This window comes from Salvelinus namaycush, chromosome 9 (assembly GCF_016432855.1).
Source record: "Salvelinus namaycush isolate Seneca chromosome 9, SaNama_1.0, whole genome shotgun sequence".
In the NCBI taxonomy this organism is placed as follows: Eukaryota; Metazoa; Chordata; class Actinopteri; order Salmoniformes; family Salmonidae; genus Salvelinus; species Salvelinus namaycush.
The window spans coordinates 38,547,263-38,572,981 of record NC_052315.1 but is presented as its reverse complement, the minus strand read 5'-3'; the positions used below and the strand labels follow the sequence as shown (position 1 = coordinate 38,572,981).

At 41.7% G+C, this 25,719-nt stretch overlaps 1 protein-coding gene across 1 annotated transcript in view; it reads right to left on the bottom strand.

The window, feature by feature from the left end:
- The window catches only part of LOC120054033 (furin-like), a 171,180-nt gene extending 146,897 nt beyond the window's left edge, over positions 1 to 24,283 (bottom strand). Inside the window, exon 1 of the mRNA XM_039001392.1 lies at positions 23,838 to 24,283. The gene's annotated coding sequence lies outside the window, so the exon portion shown is untranslated. The remainder of the gene's footprint in view (positions 1 to 23,837) is intronic.
- Between the last annotated feature and the right edge of the window lie 1,436 nt (positions 24,284 to 25,719).

Sequence of the window (25,719 nt, the reverse complement as noted above, 5' to 3'; positions counted from 1 at the left end):
TGGGAGGATCTATCTATCTTAGACAACAGAGGCAGAGTATAGGACAGAGTGGGAGAACATCACATCCAGTGCTTTCCTACAGACAAATTTTCAGCCAGCCACTTCATATTAACTAGACTACTTTTCATTTAAAAGCTTAAGTTCGCTAGTCAGACGAGCCCTTTCCTTCTAGAATGAACGATACGCATCTTCTAGCAATCTATTGATAGGATAGGCGCCTGTCACTCACAATGCGAGTGATGACAGGTAAACGCAGTATGTCTGCCCTGCCTCCAGGTACAATTTGTGTGCACTGTGGTTGGTTGCAGTCAAATTTCTTTACAAGGAGGGAGAGAACATGATGCTTGTTAATTCGCACATCCCATGTAATGTAAGTGGTAACGATGAGTTGAAATCCACTTAGCCTAATTATTGTTTTCTGGCACATTCATTTATTTTATTTAGCATGTTTCACATAGCCTATGCGCATAGGCTATGTGGTTATTTGTCCATGGTATTGCATTGGGACAAGTAAACTAAAGGATTTTCTAGGTTTCCTTTTCTAGGATGTTGGGGCTTGCCAGACAGTGACACTAAAGTGAGTGACTCGTCTCATCAATCAGTGTAGTCTACCGAATCGTATCAGTGAGTTCATTAGGCTCCCTAATTTGCATAGGCTACTGGTAGATGTAGGCTTTTATGCGATTATCTGCAGATGAATAATGAAAACATCCGATGAAGATGGTGAATCATCACTGCAGCAATAGGTAGTGGAGAGTTCATTCTTGTCCAAATACACTATATATACAAAAGTATGTGGACACCCCTTCAAATTAGTGGATTCGGCTATTTCAGCCACACCAGCTGCTGACCGGTGAATAAAATCGAGCACACAGCTATGCAATCTCCATAGACAAACATTGGCAGTAGAATGGCCCGTACGTCCAGGCGCAACAACGGCTCAGCTGCGAAGTGGTAGGCCACACAATCTCACAGAATGGGACCGCAGAGTGCTGAAGCTTGTAGTGTGTAAAAATCGTCTGTCCTCGGTTGCAACACTCACTACCAAGTTCCAAACTGCTTCTGGAAGCAACGTCAGCACAAGAACTGTTAGTCGGAAGCTTCATGAAAGGGGTTTCCATGGCCGAGCAGCCAAGCGTCTGGAGCAGTGGAAACGCGTTTTCTGGAGTGATGAATAGTGCGACGGACGAATTTGGGTTTGGCGGATGCCAGGAGAATGCCACCTGCCCCAATGTATAGTGCCAACTGTGTCACGCCTGCTCCCGCTCCCTGTCATACCTGCTCCCGCTTCCCCTCCCTGGCACTCAAAGGCGGTATGCTCTCCAGCATTACGCACGCCTGCCACCATGATTACGCACACCTGCCTTCCCCCCATCACGCACATCAGCAATTATTGGACTCACCTGGACTCAATCACCTGTGTCATTACCTACCTTATATCGGTCTGTTCCCAAGCTCTGTTCCCCGATTCAGGATTCATGTTTGTTTGTCATTTTTGTTACCTGGTTGACGCTGTTCCTGTTCGATGTCTGATCCATATTAAATGTTCAACACCCCGTACCTGCTTCTCTTCTCCAGCGTCGGTCCTTACAAACTGTAGAGTTTGGTGGAGGAGGAATAATAGTCTGAGGATGTTTTCATGGTTTGGGCTCGGCCTTTAGTTCCAGTGAAGGCAAATCTTAACGCAACAGCATTCAATTACATTTGACACAATTCTGTGCTTCCAACTTTGTGGCAACAGTTTGGGGAAGGCCCTTTCCTGTTTCAGCATGACAATGCCCCCGTGCACAAAGCGAGGTCCATACAGAAATGGTTTGTCAAAATCTGTGTGGAAGAACTTGACTGGCCTGCATAGAGCCCTGACCCCAACCCCATTGAGATGAATTGGAACGCCGACTGCGAGCCAGGCCTAATCACCCAAACAGGCCCAAACTCACTAATGCTCTTGTGGCTGAATGGAAGCAAGTCCTCGCAGCAATGTTTCAACATCTAGTAGAAAGCCTTCCCAGAAGAGTAGAGGCTGTTATAGCAGCAAAGGGGGGAACCAACTCCATATTAATGCCCATGATATTGGAATGAGATGTTCGACAAGCAGGTGTCCACATAATTAAATACACTACATGACCAAAAGTAAGTTATTTTACACTAAGTTCCCTATAGTGGACAGAACGTGTTACTATATTACACAGACTAACGTTTTCACCACACAAGAATTACAGGAAATACACATCCTTTTTACCTCAGACTCGATGTTAGTATTAAAGTGTATAGTTATCACGATCTCATGAAATCATTTGCTTAAAACAGATCAAGATCTTTGGTTTAGTACCAGTGTTTGTCATACGTGGCAGTCCGTAGTGGGACTTAGAACGCAGCTGTCCTTTTCAAACCACATGGCAAAAAAAAAAAAACGTGGGCGCTCCTCTTTGGGTTCACATTGATTTGAGGGTTAAACTATCATTCTAATGAAAGCCAACCCCTGTCACTACTTAGAAACAGATTTGAGGTAGTGATTTGTTTAAATGATGTAGTCAAAAAGTGTTGTTTCCTTTTCTGTATTGGCCATCTACCGGAAAAAAATCTCAGAGAGATATGTTGATAAATGGCTACGACAGGTTGTCATCTATCAACAGATATACAGTGCATTTGGAAAGTATTCAGACCCCTTGACTTTTCCCACATTTTATTACGTTGCAGTCTTATTCTAAAATTGATTAAATTGTTATTTTCCCTCAATCTACACACAATACCCCATAATGACAGAGCAAAAACTGATTTTTTGACATTTTGCAAATGTATAAAAAAAACTGAAATACAACATTTACATAAGGATTCAGACCGTTTACTCAGCACTTTGTTGAAGCACCTTTGGCAGCAATTACAGCCTCGAGTCTTGGGTATGATGCTACAAGCTTGGCACAACTGTATTTGGGGAGTTTCTCACATTCTTCTCTGCAGATCCTCTCAAGCCCTCTCAGTTTGGATGGGGAGCATCACTGCACAGCTATTTCAGGTCTCTCCAGAGATGTTTGATCGGGTTCAAGTCCAGGCTCTGTCTGGGCCACTCAAGGACATTCAGAGACTTGACCCGAAGCCACTCCTGTGTTGTCTTGGCTGTCTGCTTAGGGTTGTTGTCCTGTTGGAAGGTGAACCTTCACCCAAGTCTGGGGTCCTGAGCACTGTGGAGCAGGTTTTCCTCAAGGATCTCTCTATACTTTGCTTCGTTCATCTTTCCCTCGGTCCTGACTAGTCTCCCAGTCCCAGTCGTTGAACAACATCCACACAGCATGATGCTGCCACCACCATGCTTCACTGTAGGGATAGTGCCAGGTTTCCTCCAGATGTGACGCTTGGCATTCAGGCCAAAGAGTTCAATCTAGGTTTCATCAGACCAGTGAATCTTGTTTCTCATGGTCTGAGAGTCCTTTAGGTGCCTTTTGGCCACTCCAGACGGACAATTCCTTTGACCTCATGGCTTGATTTTGCTCTGACATGCACTGTCAACTGTGGGACCTTATATAGACAGGTGTGTGCCTTTCCAAATCATGTCCAATCAATTTAATTTACCACAGGTGGACTCCAAAGATGATCAATGGAAACAGCATGCACCTGAGCTCAATTTCGAGTCTCATAGCAAAGGGTCTGAATACATATTTTAATTTAATACATTTGCAAAGATGTCTAAAAACCTGTTTTCGCTTTGTCATTATGGGTTATTGTATGTAGATTGATGAGGATTTTAATTTATTTAATACATTTTAGAATAAGGCCGTAACGTCACAAAATGTGGAAAAAGGGTCTGAATACACTATATGCAGCATACCCAAGTTCATTGAGGTTTGTCTGTTAGAAGAGCGCAAACGGTACATGTCGCCGCAGTTGTTATCCCAGTTCCATTGATTTCAATACAATATCGATGTGAGTGATTAATTTGCGCACACTATTGATTACAGTAGAACAAGCAAATCAATTCCAGTCTTGAGTGACCGCTTGGTAAATATTGGTGCGTGTGCAGTTTAAGATACTAATTTAGCAAAATACAAGTAATCTGAACACAAGTGTGGCACTTGTGTGTAGGGAGCAAATTTGATGTATTGGTCTTAAAAATATTAGGACTTATTTCAGCATAATGATTATGAATTTAGACATCTAAAACCGGTGTTTTGACACTCGCCGATAAATCAAAAAGCCATGACAACAGGAAGCAGCAACAGTATCACAAATATAAATGGTACTTTTAAGATTATTTTTCAAAAGGATTCTATATCTGGTAAAAACTACTGAATGAACCTAGAAACGTACTATGATTTAATGATTTGGATGATATTAGTGAATACGTGAAAATATGTTTGTCTTGGCCACTATGCTTACCAATAATATCATGCAATGATATCATTATTATTTTAATCAATCCAGTGGGTAGGCCTATTTGTTTTCACAAATTCGACATTACATGTGTGCAACAAAAACAACACTAAACAACAGCCTATTGCTACTTGAATTAAAGGGTAACTACACCCAAAAATCGAAATAGCCCAGACCTCAAAAGTGGTCTCCTGATGTGGTTTAAGCATTGGTATGGACTTATAACATCCAATTGTGTTGTTTTTCTATTTAAAAAGTGTGACTTTGAGGGCGAGATCCTGGAAAAAAAATGGGGGGAAACTAAAACCTGGAAAAACAAAACTGAGAAAACAGATTTTATAGGGCCCTTCCTCATTTTAAATTAATGTAGGCTATGTAAACTCCAAACGATATAATACTTAAGACTGATATAACCCTTTTATTAATTCAATTGAATGTATTTAAAAAAAAATGTGGGCTATTTATATACTTCATTTTTCTGTTTAATAAAATACAAAATTTGAAGAACAAACATCAGTGGCAATGCATATTGTGCACTAAAACTGTAAATAAGACTTTAATCTCAAGAGAAGACAGGTTAAATGTCAAAGTTTTAATGTTCTCTTACTTTGAAAATAGTCCTGATCATATAGACTTAGATGATATCCAAAACAACTAACAATACATTCATTTTACAGTTTGTCATTTAAATTGTCTTTCTACAAAATACTACAACAAATGTTAAAGTCGATAAAGTATTCAATCATTTCACTGTGTATTTTGGATGGAATCAAGGCATTAGAATATACTGGAGGCCACCAAAATAGACCCAAACCGGTATAGGGGATATGTCGCCCAGCCCTACTGTGGTTTAGCCTATTAGATCAGCCGGTAATAGCTCATGCGAACGCTAGCTAGGTACCGTCTGATATTATCCTATTTGGAAATTTAGAAACAATCTTTACAAGCCGAAATGTTGAATAAAATTACATTTGAACTTACTCTACCGGTTGTCTGAGTGGTTGGTCTCAACGATACTGTCACGACTTCAACCGAGGCAGGCTCTCCTTCCCGTTCGGGTGGCGCTCGGCGGTCGTCGTCACCGGCCTACTAGCTGCCACTGACTCTTTTTCCTCCCCCTCCTTATGTGTTTATTTGTATCACCTGTGTTTAGGTAATTGGTAATTAGTGTGGCTTTATTAGTCAGCCAGCCCGTACGCTTCTTTGTGCGGGATTGTTCATTTGTACTTTTGGATTCGGGAGTGGATGTATGTATTGTGGACTGGGTTTTGTCTTCCGTGTTTGGACGTTTGTTTTTGACACCCAGTAAGTCCGTATTGGACATTGGTATGCCGGTTGTGCATTAAAAAGAAAGCACCGTATTGAAGCTCTGTTGTTCCTGCGTCTGACTTCACACCCCCCCGACACCCAGAGCGTTACAGATACTGGGAATTTGAGACAATCTGTATTTCTCAATATGCATACTACCGTGCTCCACACTCTCATGCTTCGAGTGCATTCTCTGAGGAAGTTCCCTTAAGTAGGTTCTTGTGAGGATGAGTGTGGAGAACGCATAAAACATGACATTTGAGAAGCACTCGCACTCCCCTACTGTATTACTTCACGCTTCACCTTTCATTCAGTGAACCTCCTTCCAGCTAGGACAATGACAACGGAGACAAAACAAGATATACACAAAGCAAACATTTTTCTTCATAACTATCATCTAGCTATATGTGAATCGCAGTAATCTAGCTAACCAGATAGTTTAACAGGCAAAAATGACCTAAAACAAATGTTATGCAAGGTAGATGCAAATTCTTTGTGGGTAGCTAGCTAGCTAACAGTTCTTATCTGGCTAGATAACAGTAGTGGCTAGTCATTTAGCCCTATTGACTTACTATGGGCTTGCGATCTACACACACTACAGTGGGTATTGTAGCCAGGTAGAGTGTTGGGCCAGTAACCGAAAGGTTGCTAGATTGAATCCCTGAGCTGACAAGGTAAAAATCTGTCATTCTGCCCCTGAACAAGTGTTCCTAGGCCGTCAGTGTAAATAAGATTTGTTCTTAACTTACTTGCCTAGTTAAATAAAGGTAAAATAAAAAAATGAACAAAAGCCTTTGATCTGTTTAAAACAGTCCTACCATAAGATATCCTAACTCTAGACTGAACCTCAAACTGTCCAAATGAGATAGAGGACCATCTTAGTGCTCATCCCTGGACTGAGAAGAGTGAGGCAAGCAGGCCAATGAAATGTCATTGCTGATCATTATCACCATCAGTGCTTGCTGAAACTTCTGTAATAAAATGTAATTGATTTAGATACAGGTAACTGCCAAAATACTGGAAACACTTGAGTAAATGAGGGATAAAAAGTACATTGGAAGCAGGTGCTTCCACACAGGTGTGTTTCCTGAGTGGTGGTTCCTGACTTAATTAGATCCCATTATGTATGGCCCTATGATTTCCGTGATGCGGACAGAATCTGGTAATAAAAAAATGAAATCAACTGTAAAACGTGGAATATTGCAGAATTTTCCATAATTTGGCTGATTATTGTAGTAACCTAAATTATTTAATAATTGTACAATTACAGACGAGTAGGCCTAGAGAAATAATTATGTTTTCAATTGGGGTGGGTCGTGGGTGGAACCCTTACGTCACCTCACAACTTGGCTTTCACTTTGAGAAACATGTCGAAGAGGCGCCAATTCGTCAAAAAAAAACTAAATCATTCGACCCTAAACCCTAAATTCAGAGCAGAGCAATACCCAATTATTATTATGAGTCAGACAATAAGCTGTTTTGCAAATTCTGTCAACATACTATTGATTGGACACGTAAAATTACGTGTGACAACCACTTAAAGTCTAAAGCCCATGTGAAGAACATGGAAAAGCACCGTGTTAGCCAGATCATACATCTTCAAACGACAATTACTATTGCAAGCGCATCAGCAGATTCAATACGATAATTTATTCAGGACTTTGTGGCTGTGTGCGCCGAGTCTGACATCCCCTTAGAAAAGCTACGGCCGTTTCTAGTGAAGCATTGCAATCAGGGAGGAGCGTTACATGAAAATGAGAGGAGTCTCCGTCAAATTTACCTGCCCCGTGTGTTCGACCAACATATGACTGCCGTTCTACAGAAGATCCGTGGGAAGAAGTTTGCGGTGGTTGTTGAGACAACAGATGCAAGGGATTGCAGCGCTCTAAACATCGTCATTGGTGCTTTAACTTAACGGCCTATTAATATACCGTTGCAATAGCCTACATTTACATTCTGCAATGTGAATTGTCCAGATGCAAGTTGTGATATTCTAAACAAGTTATCGTGGTGAAATATTGCGATGCATGTCAGCAGCTGTCTGCCTCCATCTAGCTAACTATCACAGTATCTTTATCGTGTTTATACTTGAAATTTAAATAACACTTTTGTCACAATATTATTTTAGGTTAAAACAATTAAAGTTGTTCCTTATTTTTCCTTGCACGTGTTAAACCAGTACTTTCTGGTGGATGTCATTTTCATGGACAGACGCATCTACTCAACGTTTTCCCAGCTATACTAGCAACCATCTTGAACCTGAATGATGCCTGGGCAGTGGTCAAAGATAATGCCTCCTACTGCCTGAAGACATAAAAGGAGGTTCTGAAAGGAGTGATGCACAACAGTGTCCGTGTAACCTGTCTCTGCCATGTCATCAATCTGGTGGGTGAGACCTGGCAACACTACAAATATTTCTCTGAAGTTGCATCACTTGTGACAAGGATGAGATCTGTCTTCTTCGAGAAGCCTGCCAGAAAGAGAAGATCGGTCAGATTCCTCATTATGAAGGAGTTTGTGCAGGTCAAGGCTCCTCCTGAAGCAGTGAGAATAGCTGGTTTGAAGCAGCAGATGGAATAGCTGGTTTGAAGTACCTTGCAGAGCATGTTCATCTGTACAGAGTTTTTGTTGGTAGAAAAGTCATCAACCTGGGCAGTCACAAACATCCTCAGCCAGCTGGAAACATGAGAAGGTTGCTGCATTGTCGCCTAGATTCTTGCATTACTTTTTTCATTTATGATGAAACACTCAATAGAACTCTGAATTGAAGCGCTTGCCTTGATTAAAAAAGTGCAACGTGTTGCATCATTACAAATTTACTGTTATATCTTATTAAATTGTTGACGTTTTATTCATTCACATTATTAGACACTCTTTCTGATGATAAAATTAGAGTAAATCATAACACAGAATTCGGAAAAATGTAAACGGAAAGAGCGGAACTTGGGAAAAAATGAAATGGAATTTGGGAGAAATAAATTCCGGATTTCATAGGGCCCTAATTATGCTTAGGGTCATGTATAAAAATACTGGGCAGGCCATTATTTTGGCTACCATGGCTATGCCCTGATAGATTGACAATGCCCCCATCCACAGGCAGCGAGTAGTCACTGAATGGTTTTATGAGAATGAAACTTATGTAAACCATATGCTATGGCCGTCTCGGTCACCAGATCTCAACCCAATTGAACGCGTTTGGGAGAATCTGGAGCGGTGCCTCAGACAGCTTTTCCACCACCATCAACAAAACACCAAATTATGGTGACCGCTTGGTAAATATTGTGGAAGAATGGTATCGAATGGTAGCTATGCCAAGGTGCAATGAAGCCGTTCTGGCTCGTGGTGACCCAACACCCTATTAAGACAAGTTGGTGTTTCCTTTATTTCGGCAGTTACATATTAGGCCTATATCTGAATCCTACTTTTGAAACACTTCTGGAGTAGCTATCCAGGAGCCCCTTTCCTTTCTTCCAATGCCATCTTAAAACATAAATGGTCAAGTTACCAGGTTGTTAACCAGAGTTAATCTTGGAAACACAAAACTACATTCTGTTATGAGATATTTTGAAGAATGCCTAATCAGACTTCTTACAGGTAACGTGCAAAGGGAAGTGAACTTTTACAGATTCAAAAATTGCTTCCCATTAAGTTTTGTTTTTGCATCTTTAACATTCTGTTTTGTACATCAGCTTCAAACAGCCGAAAATACAATATTTTTGGTAATTGAAAATATATTTCACAGCGGTTTAGATGGCACAATGATTCTCTCCCAAACTCGGTTCTGGGGCCCCCCTGGATGCACGTTTTGGTTTTTGCCCTAGCACTACACAGTTGATTTAAATAATCAAAGCTTGATGATGAGTTGGGGGGCCCAGGACTGAGTTTGGGAAACCCTGCTCTAAACTATACATTGCTTGTTTTGTCACATAAAATGAAATTTGGTGAACTTTTAGAATTTTAGCAGCCAGGAAATGGTGGCGGGATTTCTGCATATTGCACCTTTTAACTTTCATATCGATGAGATCATTTTCAAAAACCAAAAAGGTTAAATTACTCAAAACACACAGTTTAAAATTATACTGCCATATTTCCATGTTACGATGACCATCTGTGGAAATTAGCTAGATGGCCTCTTCGAACACTTGTGTGTAAGTCGCTCAGGATAAGAGCGTCTACTAAATTACTAAAATGTCAAATGTAGGCGAAGAACGACACCAGAAAAATTTTGCAACTGTTAAAACTGGTTTAACCAGAGTATAGAAAGTGTTTGTTTTGCATTTGTGAAATTATTTTGATGTGATATTTAAGTCACTTTATGTTTCTACAATACGATTCACAATTAGATGGAGTATTTGGTTGTTTTGGGTGCCAGAGCCAGTTTCCCTCTGAACATAACCTATAAGGTCATTGGACGTTAAAGGAGTATGCTCGCCTACACTCCTTAACAGTACATTCTTGGGCTAACTGGACACTAAACAATGATTATAAATGTATACCACACAAATAAAACATTGCCATTCAGTTTATTATCTGGGTGAATATTATAGCTACATTTAACTGGCAATTATGCAAAAAATGTACTGCTGTACTTACACATGCAGCAGCATAATGTTTACCTTCTGTAACAAACTGATACTGGAGTTGGGTGATGCTGTTTCACTCAGACTCAGTGAAGCAGATATCTCCTTCAGAACTCTCTTTAAATATAGTAGCTTTGAATGACCCTATCCCTCCCTTTTTCCAGCTGACTTGAGTTCCAGTCACTCCTAAAGCACTCTCTGGTCCCTGTATACGCACCACTACCAATTTGGAAGGAGAACTCCCTAATTCAACTATAGTATCCACCCTTTTGGCGCTGTTGTCGATCTGAAAGAAATGGATAGGTGTTAGCAGCAATATGGCAAAACCCAGTCAAGGTGAAATACAGTAATTACATTGTTTAAACATATCCATGCCTCTCAGATCTAATGGCGAGCCTTGGGAGCTATGGGTCGATGTGGGATTCAGCAGCACTACACTACTGAGAAGTGGAGGAGTTTAGCACAGTGATGAGCATTACCACACTGTGTGTGTATTCATTATTGTTTTAATGTGATCATAAAGTAGTTGGGTGGCAGCTATAACTGGCGGTAAGTCTGCGTATCAGCAGCTGTAAACGACACCAACTTGTCTTTCTCTCTGCGTTATCAGACTGGAGAGTGCCAAGGTATGATCATTATTGGCCTATACAAAGCTGTTAGGTAGATCTTGTAAAATGATACAGGAAAACTGACAAAGTGATCCAGGATTAACCTATCTGCTGTTGAAGAGCATGAATTGGCAGTTTGAAACGGTTTCTCCTGATAAAGATGAAGACAAGCAGCGACAAAGTGCTCTCAAGAACCTAAACACCCACCCAGTGTGTGTCAACACGCATCCACAGAGCTCTAAACTAACGTGTGACACTGGTGCTACCAACTTTTTCAGTTGATGGCACGAGCACATGATTTGGTCACACCATTTTTTTACCACTGCGCGGTGATAATGACCTGAACTGTGTCCATAATGTGTTTGCATTCCATACAAAACCAGGCTCATAATGACTAGCAATCTTTAAAATTAGCATGCACTTGCAGGGCTTGACATTAAGGTAAATTTGCCAGTGGCACACCTGGCCAGTACCAACTTCAAACTACTGGCCCGAATGAAAAGAATGCTGGCCTGGGAAAGCAGATGATGCGTACATCATATAAATGTTATCTTTACATTTCTGATTGAGCAAGTAGCCTATACCCTCCATACACAAATAATGACATTTTGACACTATCATATTTACATTGATTGTTCGGAGGGAAAAATAAATAAAACCTTTGCGCAATCTGAAAAAGGGTGTTAATGTTAGCGATTTTGAACAGTCACTCTACAGTTGTAGGGCGGGTCAATGACTAGCAAGGATTTCAAAATGGGAAGAAAAATGTGTCAAATATGATAATTAAAGTTATTTCTACCTTCATTAGTGTGGTGTGTGTATATAAACTCAGCAAAAAAAGAAACATCCTCTCACTGTCAACTGCGTTTATTTTCAGCAAACTTAACATGTGTAAATATTTGTATGAACATAAAACTCAACAACTTAGACATAAACTGAACAAGTTACAGACATGTGACTAACAGAAATGGAATAATGTGTCCCTGAACAAAGGGGGGGGTCAAAATCAAAAGTAACAGTCAGTATCTGCTGCATTAAGTACTGCAGTGCATCTCCTCCTTGTGGACTGCACCAGATTTGCCAGTTCTTCCTGTGAGATGTTACACCACTCTTCCACCAAGGCACCTGCAAGTTCCCGGACATTTCTGGGGGGAAATGGCCCTAGCCCTCACCCTCCGATCCAACAGGTCCCAGACGTGCTCAATGGGATTGAGATCCGGGCTCTTCGCTGGCCATGGCAGAACACTGACATTCCGGTCTTGCAGGAAATCACGCACAGAACGAGCAGTATGGCTGGAGATGATTGTGGACTACAGGAAAAGGAGGACCGAGCACGCCCCATTCTTATCGACGGGGCTGTAGTGGAGCAGGTTGAGAGCTTCAAGTTCCTTGGTGTCCACATCACCAACAAACTAGAATGGTCCAAACACAAAAGACAGTCGTGAAGAGGGCACGACAAAGCCTATTCCCCCTCAGGAAAATAAAAAGATTTGGCATGGGTCCTGAGATCCTCAAAAGGTTCTACAGCTGCAACATCGAGAGCATCCTGACTGGTTGCATCACTGCCTGGTACGGCAATTGCTCGGCCTCCGACCGCAAGGCACTACAGAGGGTAGTGCTAGTGGGGCTAAGCTGCCTGCCATCCAGGACCTCTACACCAGGCGGTGTCAGAGGAAGGCCCTAAAAATTGTCAAAGACCCCAGCCACCCGAGTCATAGACTGTTCTCTCTACTACCGCATGGCAAGCGGTACCGGAGAGCCAAGTCTAGGACAAAAAGGCTTCTCAACAGTTTTTACCCCCAAGCCATAAGACTCCTGAACAGGTAATCAAATGGTTACCCGGACTATTTGCACTGTGTGCGCCCCCACAACCACTCTTTTACGCTGCTACTACTCTGTTTATCATATATGCATAGTCACTTTAACTATACATTGATGTACATACTACCTCAATTGGCCTGACCAACCAGTGCTCCCACACATTGGCTAACCGGGCTATCTGAATTGTGTCCAACCACCCACCAACCCCTGTTTTACGCTACTGCTACTCTCTGTTCATCATATATTCATAGTCACTTTAACCATATCTACATGTACATACTACCTCAATCAGCCCGACTAACCGGTGTCTGTATGTAGCCTCGCTACTCTATATAGCCTTGCTACTGTTATTTTTCAATGTCTTTTTACTGTTTTTATTTCTTTACTTACCTATTGTTCACCTAATACCTATTTTGCACTATCGGTTAGAGCCTGTAAGTAAGCATTTCACTGTAAGGTTGTATTCGGCACACGTGACAAATAAACTTTGATTTGATTTGGTGGCATTGTCATGCTGGAGGGTCATGTCAGGATGAGCCTGCAGGAAGGGTACCACATGAGGGAGGAGGATGTCTTCCCTGTAACGCACAGCATTGAGATTGCCTGCAATGACAACAAGCTCAGTCCGATGATGCTGTGACACACCGCCCCCAGACCATGACGGACCCGCCACCTCGATCCCGCTCCAGAGTACAGGCCTCGGGGTAACGCTCAGTCCTTCGATGATAAACGCGAATTCGACAGATTATTTCACTGTATCACAATTCAGGTGGGTCAGAAGTTTACATACACTAAGTTGACTGTGCCTTTAACCAGCTTGGAAAATTCCAGAAAATTATGTCATGGCTTTAGAAGCTTCTGATAGGCTAATTGACATCATTTGAGTCAATTGGAGGTGCACCTGTGGATGTATTTCAAGGCCTACCTCCAAACTCAGTGCCTCTTTGCTTGACATCATGGGAAAATCAAAAGAAATCAGCCAAGACCTCAGAAAGAAAATTGTAGACCTCCACAAGTCTGGTTCATCCTTGGGAGCAATTTCCAACCCCCTGAAGGTACCACGCTCATCTGTACAAACAATAGTATGCAAGTATAAACACAGCTTCAGGATAGTTCTCGTTGAGGAAGATATACGTTCTTCTCAAGTTTGTGGCTCTTTCCAGAACAGCTACCTTGTCCTTGAACCTCGAACTTTACCACTATCGGCCTGGACCGGTGGTGGGTTTTCCAGTCTTTCCTTCTTAATGCGTTTGAGCCAATCAGTTGTGTTATGACAAAGGGGTGGTAAAAATCGCTGAAGTTGGAGACTTTTATTTCCCTCACCAACTATCTGAGCAGCTAACCGATCGCTGCAGCTGTACATAGTCCATCTGTAAATAGCCCACCCAATCTACCTACATCATCCCCATACTGTTTTTATTTTATTTACTTTTCTGCTTTTTTGCACACCAGTATCTCTACCTGCACATCATCATCTGCTCATTTATCACTCCAGTGTTAATCTGCTAAATTGTAATTATTCGCTCCTATGGCCTATTTATTGCCTACCTCCTCATGCCTTTTGCACACACTGTATATAGACTTTATTTTTTCTACTGTGTCATTGACTTGTTTGTGTTATTGGCTTGTTTACTCCATGTGTAACTCTGTTGTTGTCTGTGTCACACTGCTTTGCTTTATCTTGGCCAGGTCGCAGTTGCAAATGAGAACTTGTTCTCAACTAGCCTACCTGGTTAAATAAAGGTGAAATAAAATAAAATAGTCAGGATCTAAATAATGTGTGAAACGCTTAATAGTATATGTGATGTAAACAGAGAGGTCTACTTTCTTGGAGACCTGAATATTGACTGGTTTTCATCAAGCTGTCCGATCAAGCGGAAGCTTCTCACTGTAGCCAGTGCCTGTAATCTGGTTCAGGTTATTAATCAACCTATCAGGGTGTTGACAAACACTACAGGAACAAGATCATCCACATGTATCCGTCACATTTTTACTAATACTGTAGAACTTTGTTCTAAAGCTGTATCGGTACCCATTGGATGCAGTGATCACAATATAGTGGCTATATCCAGAGAACGCCAGGGTGGTTGTCCAGGGTCACGCCAAGATTCTTTGCACGCTGGGAGGGCGACACTGGAGTTGTCAACCGTGAAGGAGAGGTCTTTGAGTGGGTAGACCTTACCCGGGAGGAAGAGCAGTTTCGTTTTATCGAGGTTGAGCTTGGGGACCGAGAAAAGTAGTTGAGTCTCATCAGCATAGCAATGATAGGAGAGATCATGTGAGGATATGACAGAGCCGAGTGACTTGGTGTATAGAGAGAAGAGGGCCTAGAACAGAGCCCTGGGGGACACCATTAGTAAGAGTACGTGGTGCCGACACAGATCCCCTCCACGTCACCTGGTAGGAGCGGCCTGCCAGGTAGGATGCAATCCAAGAGTGTGCCCAGCCCTGAGCGGGTGGAGAGGAGGATCTGATGGTTCAAGGTGTCGAAGGCAGTGGATAGATCTAGGAGAATGAGAATTAGCTTTGGCAGTGCAGAGAGCCTCCAAGAGCAGTCTCGGTTGAGTGACCCGTCTTGAAGCATGAGTGGTTTTGGTTAAGAAGATCGTTCTGAGAGAGATAACGAGAAAGTTGAGAGACAGCACACTCAAGTGTTGGAAAGAAATTAATGGAAGGCAGACGTCAGGAGGCTAAAGTCGCCAAGTACGAAGAGCGGTGCGCCATCGTCAGGAAATTAGCTTAGCAAGGTGTCAAGCTCATTGAGGAACTCTCCAAGGGCATCTGGTGGGTGATAGATGACAATAATGTTAAGCTTGAGTGGACAAGTGACAATGACAGCATGGAATTCAAATGAGGAGATGGACAGGTGATGAGTAGACCTGTGCCACCACTGTGACGACCAGATGCTCTCGGACTATAAGAGAAAACATAGTCAGATGAAGAAAGAGCAGCTGGGGTAGCGGTGTTCTTTCTCTGGGGTGAACCATATCTCCGCCAGGGCCAAAAAGTAAATCGGACTGAAGGGCAGCATAGGGCAGTTCCAAACGCTGGCAGAGACCCGGAATTCCACCTGGGTTGTGCACGAAGACTACACTAAATTAGAAGCGTTGCAGCCAAGGGGTTGGGAGTGTCTGTAAAGCCTACAGAGAGAGATGCAAACAGGTATAGAAAACACACATAGTTGATGAAGCTACAAAATAGAAAAATTAGGTAATCTGTAAATAATTAGGTAAGATACTCAAGTGAGAGAGTGGTGTGACCACAACAGATAAAGACAAAAAAAATAATCACTCCTGGAGATATCAGGAGTCCTCTAGCTATAGAATGAAGCACTTGGAATGTTGTTTTAAAACTTAAATTAACTTCACATTTAACTTCTGTTACATGGCCTTGTAACCATCACTTTAAATTAAGCTACAAAATACCCAATCTGTGGTGAACTCTCCCCATTTTAGGTGGAGCCTTTGAGTTACCACGTCTCTGAATTCTTTCCAATCCGGGCTGCATAGTTTTGAGCTGTGATTAGTGGTTTGCTCTGATGACTTCTTTCACATCAGATATGTGGTAAAAGATCACATCGCTTGTTTCTGGCCACATGATTGAGTTCTTTCACAAAGTTTGTCTCATGCAGCTCACCTCAATTTCATTCTCCACCAGATCAAGGACTTGGCCGACAAAAGGTTGGTTATCGTACATCACAATAACAAACTTCCCAACTAAATCCAGAATTATTGTTTTGTGCAGGCTGCAGTGTTGACTTTGAGCTCCTCAGATCCTTCTTGATTGCAGTCACAATGTCTCTCTCCGTGGCTCCAGAAGCAGGACAGCTCTCTGACTTATCTTCCCAAGGGTTTGTGAGGCAATCTGATGTATTTTCATGGTGTCTTTAACCACTTGCAACTGACTCTACACTGCATCGTCATATCTACACACGTCAACTTCAGATATCCAAAAGTACTTTACGCTTGAGCTTGTGTTTTCCTGTAGTTTGCTGTACAGATCTTTTGGGGTCTGGATATCTGCTCCCATTTTCACCATGTCATCAGCACTACGTACGTTTGCCTGCTCCACCGACTTCATCAGGAGCACCTTTACCGTATCCCTTCTCTGAGAAGTTCCATGTTACTTCTTTGAATCCCAAAAGAAATGGAAGTGTGCTGAATAGGTAAAATATTATTTTTGTTCCTGTACTCCGTGACAGGATAGCCACTCATGAAGTGAAGAGTAGTTATAGAGGAATTTTGCCCCTTCACTTCCTTCAAAATAGGCTCAAGGTGTGCTCACATGGCTCTTTCATCGTGGCGGAGGCTATCTGATAATGTAGCATATGACTGGCACCCCTGAAACGTGTACAACACACTAGTATGCAATTTACATGCATAGTTTTCTGAGAAGTCCATGTGAACAACAACTTCATTGTCACCGATGTTTTCTTTAAGATTTCGGCACTTCTCAACTTGATGAAATGGTGCTTGGCGAGCAGGTCGAGTTTTTGCTTCAGGATTCTGTTCAGATCCTGTCATGCGCCTGTCTTTTGTTTTTTTCACGTATTTTCTTCATTGCTGGTCTCCTCTCTTTCCCATTGCTGCCATGTGGTGTTCACTTCAGGCAGAGCTAGTTCTACCTCACTGTAATAACTTTGAGAAGGACTCGTCTCTGAACTTTTTCTTTGTGCTTCGTTACGGTGTTTTTCTTCCCAGGCAGAAGTCTGCTCTTTTCATGCCTACACAATCATTTTGTGACCTTTGCCTTCTTCTCTGCTGCCAGTTTCTTTCTCCCTCATTGCTTGTTTCTTTCAAATTTTCTTTTTGACAGTGCAAGTTGTATTTCAAGTCTGATCATTTGTTGCTTCAACTGTGCTTTTTCTTTACCTAACTGGATATATTCTCTACATCACTTCTCTCTGGGGTTGATGAAGCAAGTGGTTGTCCCTGCTATGTTGGTGGCATCTCAGGTGGGTAATGTTAAGGTGGTTGGCTTTGCTGTGGAGTTGAGGGCTGAGGTGGGTGCTGCTGTTGAGCTTGTAGATTGCTCAGGGTGCTCCTCAAGATGGTTACCATCCATGGACACTGGAGTGAGGTTCATCACAGCATGCATTTGCCTCCGACTCCTCTGGTTTTTCCTCCGTTTATCCCTTCTCTTTTCAGCTGCAAAGGTAGTCTCCCTACCTGGTCGATGGTCTATGTGCCCATCCTCCTTACATTTGCGGTAGCTAAACACAAGACAAATATAATTACAGAGATATAGTGCAGGCTATAGTCAAAATGACTTCCATTACATGAATATTTCCTAAACGCTATTGTAAACAACCTTTGCGTAATAGCCCACAACTTAGTCTGACACTCATACATTGTATTGATTACCTAAAAGATCTAGCCTTCTTCAAATGAGTGTGAACCTAATTGAACTTAGTCTTAATTCAGGTTTGCTGGTTACTGAACTGCATGACCACTATAATAACTAGGCTTCCTGCTCAGATGCCACTCTTCCCTAACAAGAGGATCTGAGTTCTTCCGGGCCCTGAACAGTGCAGCTCTCTCTTTGTTGGATAGAGGCATCTATAAGTACATATATTCCCTCAACATCAAAACTGTACTGATAAAGCATTAATAAAACATAATATTAATTAAGTTCTTATGACTTGAATATGTGACTTCACAAAAAACAAATAATTATGATAATGTTGTCATTACTTTTGTTTTTCACAATGTAATAGATAGACAAAATATTCCTTAACACATAAAAATACATACACAGTTGAAGTCGGAAGTTTACATACACTTAGGTTGGAGTCATTAAAACTTGTTTTTCAACCACTCCACAAATTTCTTGTTAACAAACTATTGTTTTGGCAAGTCGGTTAGGACATCTACTTTGTGCATGACACAAGTCATTTTTCCCAAATGTTTAGACATATTATTTCACTTATTCACTGTATCACAATTCCAGTGGGTCAGAAGTTACAGAACATACACTAATTTGAGTGTTGCCTTTAAACAGCTTGGAAAATTCCAGAAAATGTCATGCTTTAGAAGCTTCTGATAGGCTAATTGACATCATTTGAGTCAATTTGAGGTGTACCTGTGGATGTATTTCAAGGCCTACCTTCAAACTCAGTGCCTCTTTGCTTGACGTCATGGGAAAATCAAAAGAAATCAGCCAAGACCTCAGAAAAGAAATTGTAGACCTCCACAAGTCTGGTTCATCCTTGGGAGCAATTTCCAAATGCCTGAAGGTACCACGTTCATCTGTACAAACAATAGTATGCAAGTATAAACACCATGGGACCACGCAGCCGTCATACCGCTCAGGTAGGAGACGCGTTCTGTCTCCTAGAGATGAACGTACTTGTGAGAAGTGCAAATCAATCCCAGAACAACAGCAAAGGACCTTGTGAACATGCTGGAGGAAACAGGTACAAAAATATCTATATAGAAGAAAAAGAAACGCACACCTATTTAGGCGAGGTGCTGGCTAGCGGAGTAGAAAACTTACAAATAAAGGAGAGCCGCACACTCTAGGAGCTCAGATGCAAAAATATATAATTTACCAACGTTTCGACAGGCAAGCTGTCTTCATCAGGGTACCACAAAAATATCTATATCCACAGTAAAACAAGTCCTATATCGACATAACCTGAAAGGCCGCTCGGCAATGAAGAAGCCACTGCTCCAAAACCGCCATAAAAAAGCCAGACTACGGTTTGCTACTGCACATGGGGACAAAGATCGTATTTTTTGAGAAATGTCCTCTGGTCTGATGAAACAAAAAGATAACTGTTTGGCTATAATAACCATCATTATGTTTGGAGTAAAAAGGGGAATGCTTGCAAGGCGAAGAACACCATACCAACCATGAAGCACAGGGGTGGCAGCATCATGTTGTGGGGGTTCTTTGCTGCAGGAGGGACTGGTGCACTTCACAAAATAGATGGCATCATGAGGTAGGAAAATGATGTGGATATATTGAAGAAACATCTCAAGACATCAGTCAGGAAGTTAAAGCTTGGTCGCAAATGGGTCTTCCAAATGGACAATGACCCCAAGAATACTTCCAAAGTTGTGGCAAAATGGCTTAAGGACAACAAAGTCAAGGTATTGGAGTGGCCAACACAAAGCCCTGACCTCAATCCTATAGAACATTTGTGGGCAGAACTGAAAAAGCATGTGCGAGAAAGGAGGCCTACAAATCTGACTCAGTTACACCAGCTCTGTCAGGAGGAAGGGGCCAAAATTCACCCAACTTATTGTGGGAAGCTTGTGGAAGGCTACCCGAAACATTTGACCCAAGTTAAGCAATTGAAAGGAAATACTACCAAATACTAATTGAGTGTATGTAAACTTCTATAAACCCACTGAGAATGTGATGAAGAAATAAAAGCTGAAATAAATAATTATCTCTACTATTATTCTGACATTTCACATTCTTAAAATAAAGTGGTTGATACTAACTGACCTAAGACAGGGAATTTTTACTAGGATTAAATGTCAGGAATTGTGAAAAACTGAGTTTAAATGTATTTGGCTACGGTGTATGTAAACTTCCAACTTCAACTGTAAATATGCCATCAATAAAACATACACTACATTCCCTAAACGCTTAAGAATAGTCCTAAAAACACAAAAACTACATATATATATATTATATGTGTCATGCGAAGTAATGAATGACATTGTGGAATAACAGTTATACAGAATGACATAATCGACACTCCGTATGACAAAAAACAGCTTGAACCATTATTTGACCCTGCTGGTCATCTCTGAACATTTGAACATCTTGGCCATGTTCTGTTATAATCTCCACCCGGCACAGCCAGAAGAGGACTGGCCACCCCGCATAGCCTGGTTCCTCTCTAGGTTTATTCCTAGGTTCTGGCTTTTCTAGGGAGTCTTTCCTAGCCACCGTGCTTCTACACCTGCAATGCTTGCTGTTTGGGGTTTTAGGCAGGGTTTCTGTACAGCACTTTGTGACATCAGCTGATGTAAGGGCTTTATAAATACATTTGATTGATTGATTGAACTTATTCTACAGGCCCATCCACCTATGAAAAAACTATGACCTTGATCTACAGCTTTTTAAAGTAATTTCACAGGACATTATAGTGTACCAGTGACCAAAAAGGTGAAATAATCAACATTTTAGGAGAGACTTACTGACCTTTCTGCACTGTGTGGAGGTCTTCTGAATCTTCTTTCTGATGCAATATCCTGTCATGTGACTATCGCAAAGCATTGTCTGAAATGGCTCCTGAATGTCTGTTATACTGAATGACATTTAATGAAATCCCAATGTATGGACAAAAGTCTTTTAAAGCATAAAATGTAATAAGGTTTAGGATCCTCACCATTATTTTTAATTCATCAATACAGATACCCTCACAATTATGCCAGAGGAGTTTATTGGATTTTTATTGTTGTTTATAAAAAAATCTATGCATATTGATTTTAGTTGTGGACAGTTAATCTTAATGGCATTTTGCTACTTCTGAGCTCTATAGCTCCCTGAATTCCCATTATTCATAATGAATACTCTTATGCCTATAAATAGGGGAAAGTTAAGTCTTATAATGCAGTGTTTGTAAAAATGTATTTTTATAATACTGTAAATTTGCTTCGGACACCAAAATGGACACGTCATGTCATTGACCCAGGGCCCTATAAAATCAGGTTATGTTTTGGTAAATTCTATTTCCAGGTTTCTGAGTTTTCTTTTCCCCCCAGGTTTTCACTCTCAAAATCACACTTTTTTGATGGGGCCACAACAATGCTTAAACCACATCAGGAGTCCACTTTTCAGGTCTGGGAACAACCCCCCCCCAAAAAAAATGGATGGTGCACATGCCCTTTACTTCAATTGCACGCCTATCAAGAGATCATTGTATTGTGTTTGGCCGGCGGTGTTTTTGTACTGTACAATGTGCAGTGTAGGCTAAGTTTCATGACATTGTTTGCAAAACAAATGCCCCTGCAATTGGTACAAATCATCATGATATCATTCGGCTAGGTAGGCCTACTTTGCAGTCAACATTTGATGAGGAAGGTTTTTTGGGGAAAGCCTTTAGAAATGTTAATTCAAACAGCGCATGACGACTGAATTGCGCATCACAGAGATTCAACCAAGCCTTTGGACCAAACTTTTTGAATACCTGGTCTACATACCCATTGCTGTTTGAATAAATCTTGATAATAAAAAATAAGCTAATTGTGAACCAAAAACTAACGTGACCAGCTAAAACAATTTCTATGCCATCCTAGAGACCAATAAAAACATTTTTTAAAAGGGTGTAGCACTGCCAAGTCAAAGGGTCGCAAATGCGAGTGTTTTGGTTTGAGCCCTGTGTCCTAGCTCTGGCTGACTCATTCTTAGAAAGGCTTATATTCCAGGAGTTTCTGCTGAACCGCAGAGGAGTGAAACAGAGCATACCACCACACATCCTCTCTAAAGACACACAATGCTCAGGGAGTGGAACAATAATCATCACAGCAGTGGGAGAGAGACACACACACACACACACACACACACACACACACACACACACACACACACACACACACACACCTGAAGGCCTCCACATGGCAGGCAGAGACCTCGGTTCTCATCTTCAGTGTGTGGATCTGCTGTGTAAAGGTGAGTCACTGAGGCTGCCGTGGCTAGGTATCACTGTCTACTCTCTCTCTCTGAGCTCAGCTCACTTTGTACAGAGGAGCATACTTAAGGAAGAGTGCAGCAACTCTTGGAGGACAATGGAAGTGCACTCACATTTTTTTCTTTTAAACTCACAAAAGAACATTTTTGGAAGTTAACTTTATTTGTCCTTGAAGAGTTGCTGGATTTCCCCTTCATTTTCAGTCTGACTCAGCTCCTGACTGGCTCTACTAAGGAAAACACAAAGAGAGTGAGTGAATGCTGCCAGCCACTGACAAGCACCAGCCCATAGTACTGCATGGTGCATTAATCTACTGATATAGCCTGGGTCAATGGATTCCTCAGGAGGGTTGTATGTCAGCATTACCATTATATCACCCTGACAGTGACTCTATACCTCCTTAGAACCAATGAACAAAACATCTAGGCCCTACCTGCAGATCTGTGTCACCTAAATAAAGGCCATTCCCAAGTGAGTGTCATTTCAATAGGATTCAGGTTACTCTAGAAACCATCCGGTCAATATGTTCAACATTTACAGCCAGAGTTAGCCAGTCAGAGAAGTTCACAGGTAAACAAAACAACCGCTCCTGAATGTAGAACTAAAAGGCTAAGACATTGGACCTGATAAGAAACCAAAACATCTACTTTAAAAAGTGCAAATCGTGTCATGCAGTGTTAATCCTATTGGAAAACTCTGCATATGTACAGTACAACTCCACCACACTTCAAGTTGTTTTGCATTCTACAGTAATGTAAGACCTTCGTTTTACCCTGCTGAGATTCCTATGGGCATGAATGATCAGATATACAAAAGCCCGAGGATGGATTAGCTGGGTCACAGAAAGTTCATTTTTAGAACAAAAACTGACTCTCCTATAAGCTTGTCATACAGGACTGCATTTGTTTCTTTGATACTTATCTTCAGACCAGCCATATTATGTCGGCTCACTGTAACTCCTGATCTTATTATCAATGACGTAGGCTACTCAAAATGCCAATAACATAGTCATAAGAAATAGCAATATGTATGCAAAACAAATCATACAAAAGTGATATAGGCATTTATATAGGGAAAAAAATCAAATGAAGGAACAAATAACACACAATCGACTATGTTGAAGGCAAGTATGTCTTACTTTAGAAACAAACAAAAAATATATTATGCCAAGATCTTACCACGAGTTATCTCTTTGAGGACCTGCACTTCAATAAGCAAGCTTCGTAGAGCTGGTTTAATTTCATCAAATAAAACATCAGACAGCTAGCTGGTCCTGTGTAGCTAGAGCACCAATGTTCGCCGAACTCCCGAGTCCTAGCTCCAAATTGTGAAGTGAAGTATTGACAGCGCTGTCAGACACTGGAAGAGAATGTGCTCTTATGCTACCCTATGCCTCTCATTAATTCGTTCCCTCCCAGCCCAAGGCACTACCCACATCGGGATACCTCCAACTCCAACCTCTTTTCTCAAAAGAGCAAAACAACACACGTTGGCTATGACATGTACCATTCTGTCGGATGAAAGAACCACGTCATGTCTCTGCTGCCTGGTTGACAGTTCTCTCTCCTCCCGAGGCGTGGCTCGGAACTCTGTGGAGTTACTCATGTGACATACCCAGACACCAAGTCCCCCGGTGTATCGTGGTACTGCAATATTATCACACCTCTGTTATCTTTGGTTCGGAGTAAACTTTCCACGTCTTCTCGTTGTCTCTCATGGTGGTCGTTTCAGCTAGCCTCCGTCCGAGTAACGTTAACTAGCTAGCTAGGACTTCCAACACGTTTTTTCCCCCCCTATGTAACGTTAGGGCATTCAACACAATTCCGTGACATGCATACTGCTCTATTCGAACAAACTATTATATTTAAAGCATGTTGTAAAATTCTAAAAATGTCATAAATTCCTTTATACGAGAAACTGACATCGTCCACTTGGCTAGGAATCGTGCCGCGTTCAAGTGCTAGTTGGAACTAAGGAACTCTGATATTTCCGACTCGCTAACTGGTTGTGGTTAATCACGTGCCACGTTCAACGAATTAGTACATCGGATATTTCCGAGTTTCCTAGTTCTGACTACTACATGAACGCTGCATTTACAAGCTACAAATCCCAGGAAGTAAATCCACATGCCCCAGCCCTACGTCATCGTTAGATCACAGAGTTTCTGAACCAGAGGCGCAACATCGCGAGACTTGCGAAACAGACCAGTCCGGGGTTTGAGAAGTCAATGAGAGAAGTGAACAATTCTTCCTTAGTTGTTAAATTTCTCGAAATCTAAAAAAGCACAACCTAGATTCCACCCAATGACTTAAGTAGTTGAACATGTTATTACTCCAACCTCGTGAACGTGATCTTATATAGTGGCACATGCGTAGTTCTTCGCGAGGCGAACGTTAGACCCGATGACAGCCAATGTCGCCATGACAATTTCAGGGTGCGTTCGTAAATTAATTTCGGATATCTTCTCCTTTCTCTCGTCTGAGTGTGCCAGAGCGCAGAATAACTGATGCATTTATGAATGCGCAACACCCGTTGAATATGATAGGTGTCAGTAAAGGTTGGAAAAAACGGAATTTAACTGGTGCTAGCAGCACAGTTAGTCACTACCGCCCAAGATAACATGAAAACAGCCTAGCTCTGCTAGAGCGAGTAAAATGGTCATAATGATGTGTTCTCTCATTTTTGTCAGGAAGTAGCTAGCAAGCTAGCCAATTTAAGCCAGTTAACTTGGGTGCTTGACTGCCGTTGTGAGGTCAAAACGCTCGGATCAACTCCGTCAGAGCGTCCAGTCTGCGCTCTGAACGCTCATGGAGCGAATCGCTCTGAATTTATGAACAGACAATCTGACGATTCTGAATTTACGAACGACGGGAGCGCACTCGAGAGGGAATTTACGAACACACCCTTAGTCTATCTTCATAATTTACTGTCTTTGGTTAGATCATACGTGGTACCACCACATTCCCAAACTGTCTACGAGCGGCATCTACCGGATTTATACCGTGCATGCATAAATAATGGCTTCCATGCAATGTTGTATGGTAGAGGGCGCAAAAGAGCGATCCTGTTCATTCTGACTCGCTTGCTAACACACAAACCCAATGACAAGCAGCCAGCCCGCTTCCAGTGGCTCTGCTGTTAATACGGTCCAAAATTATCCATAAACCCGGATGTAGAATTTTTAGGATTCTCTTCCCCTCATTTTATTTTACATATGCTATTGTTGCTAACTGCGTCAAAAAAAGAACATGTTCTAGACCGGGCTAGACAGTGTCCGTAAACTGAAGAGAGCGAACTGAATCTTGGCAGCCTACTGTAAGCATAACATACCTTTGTGTTGATGCTGTACAGGGGCGAAAATCTGATATCAACCTTGGAGGGGACAATT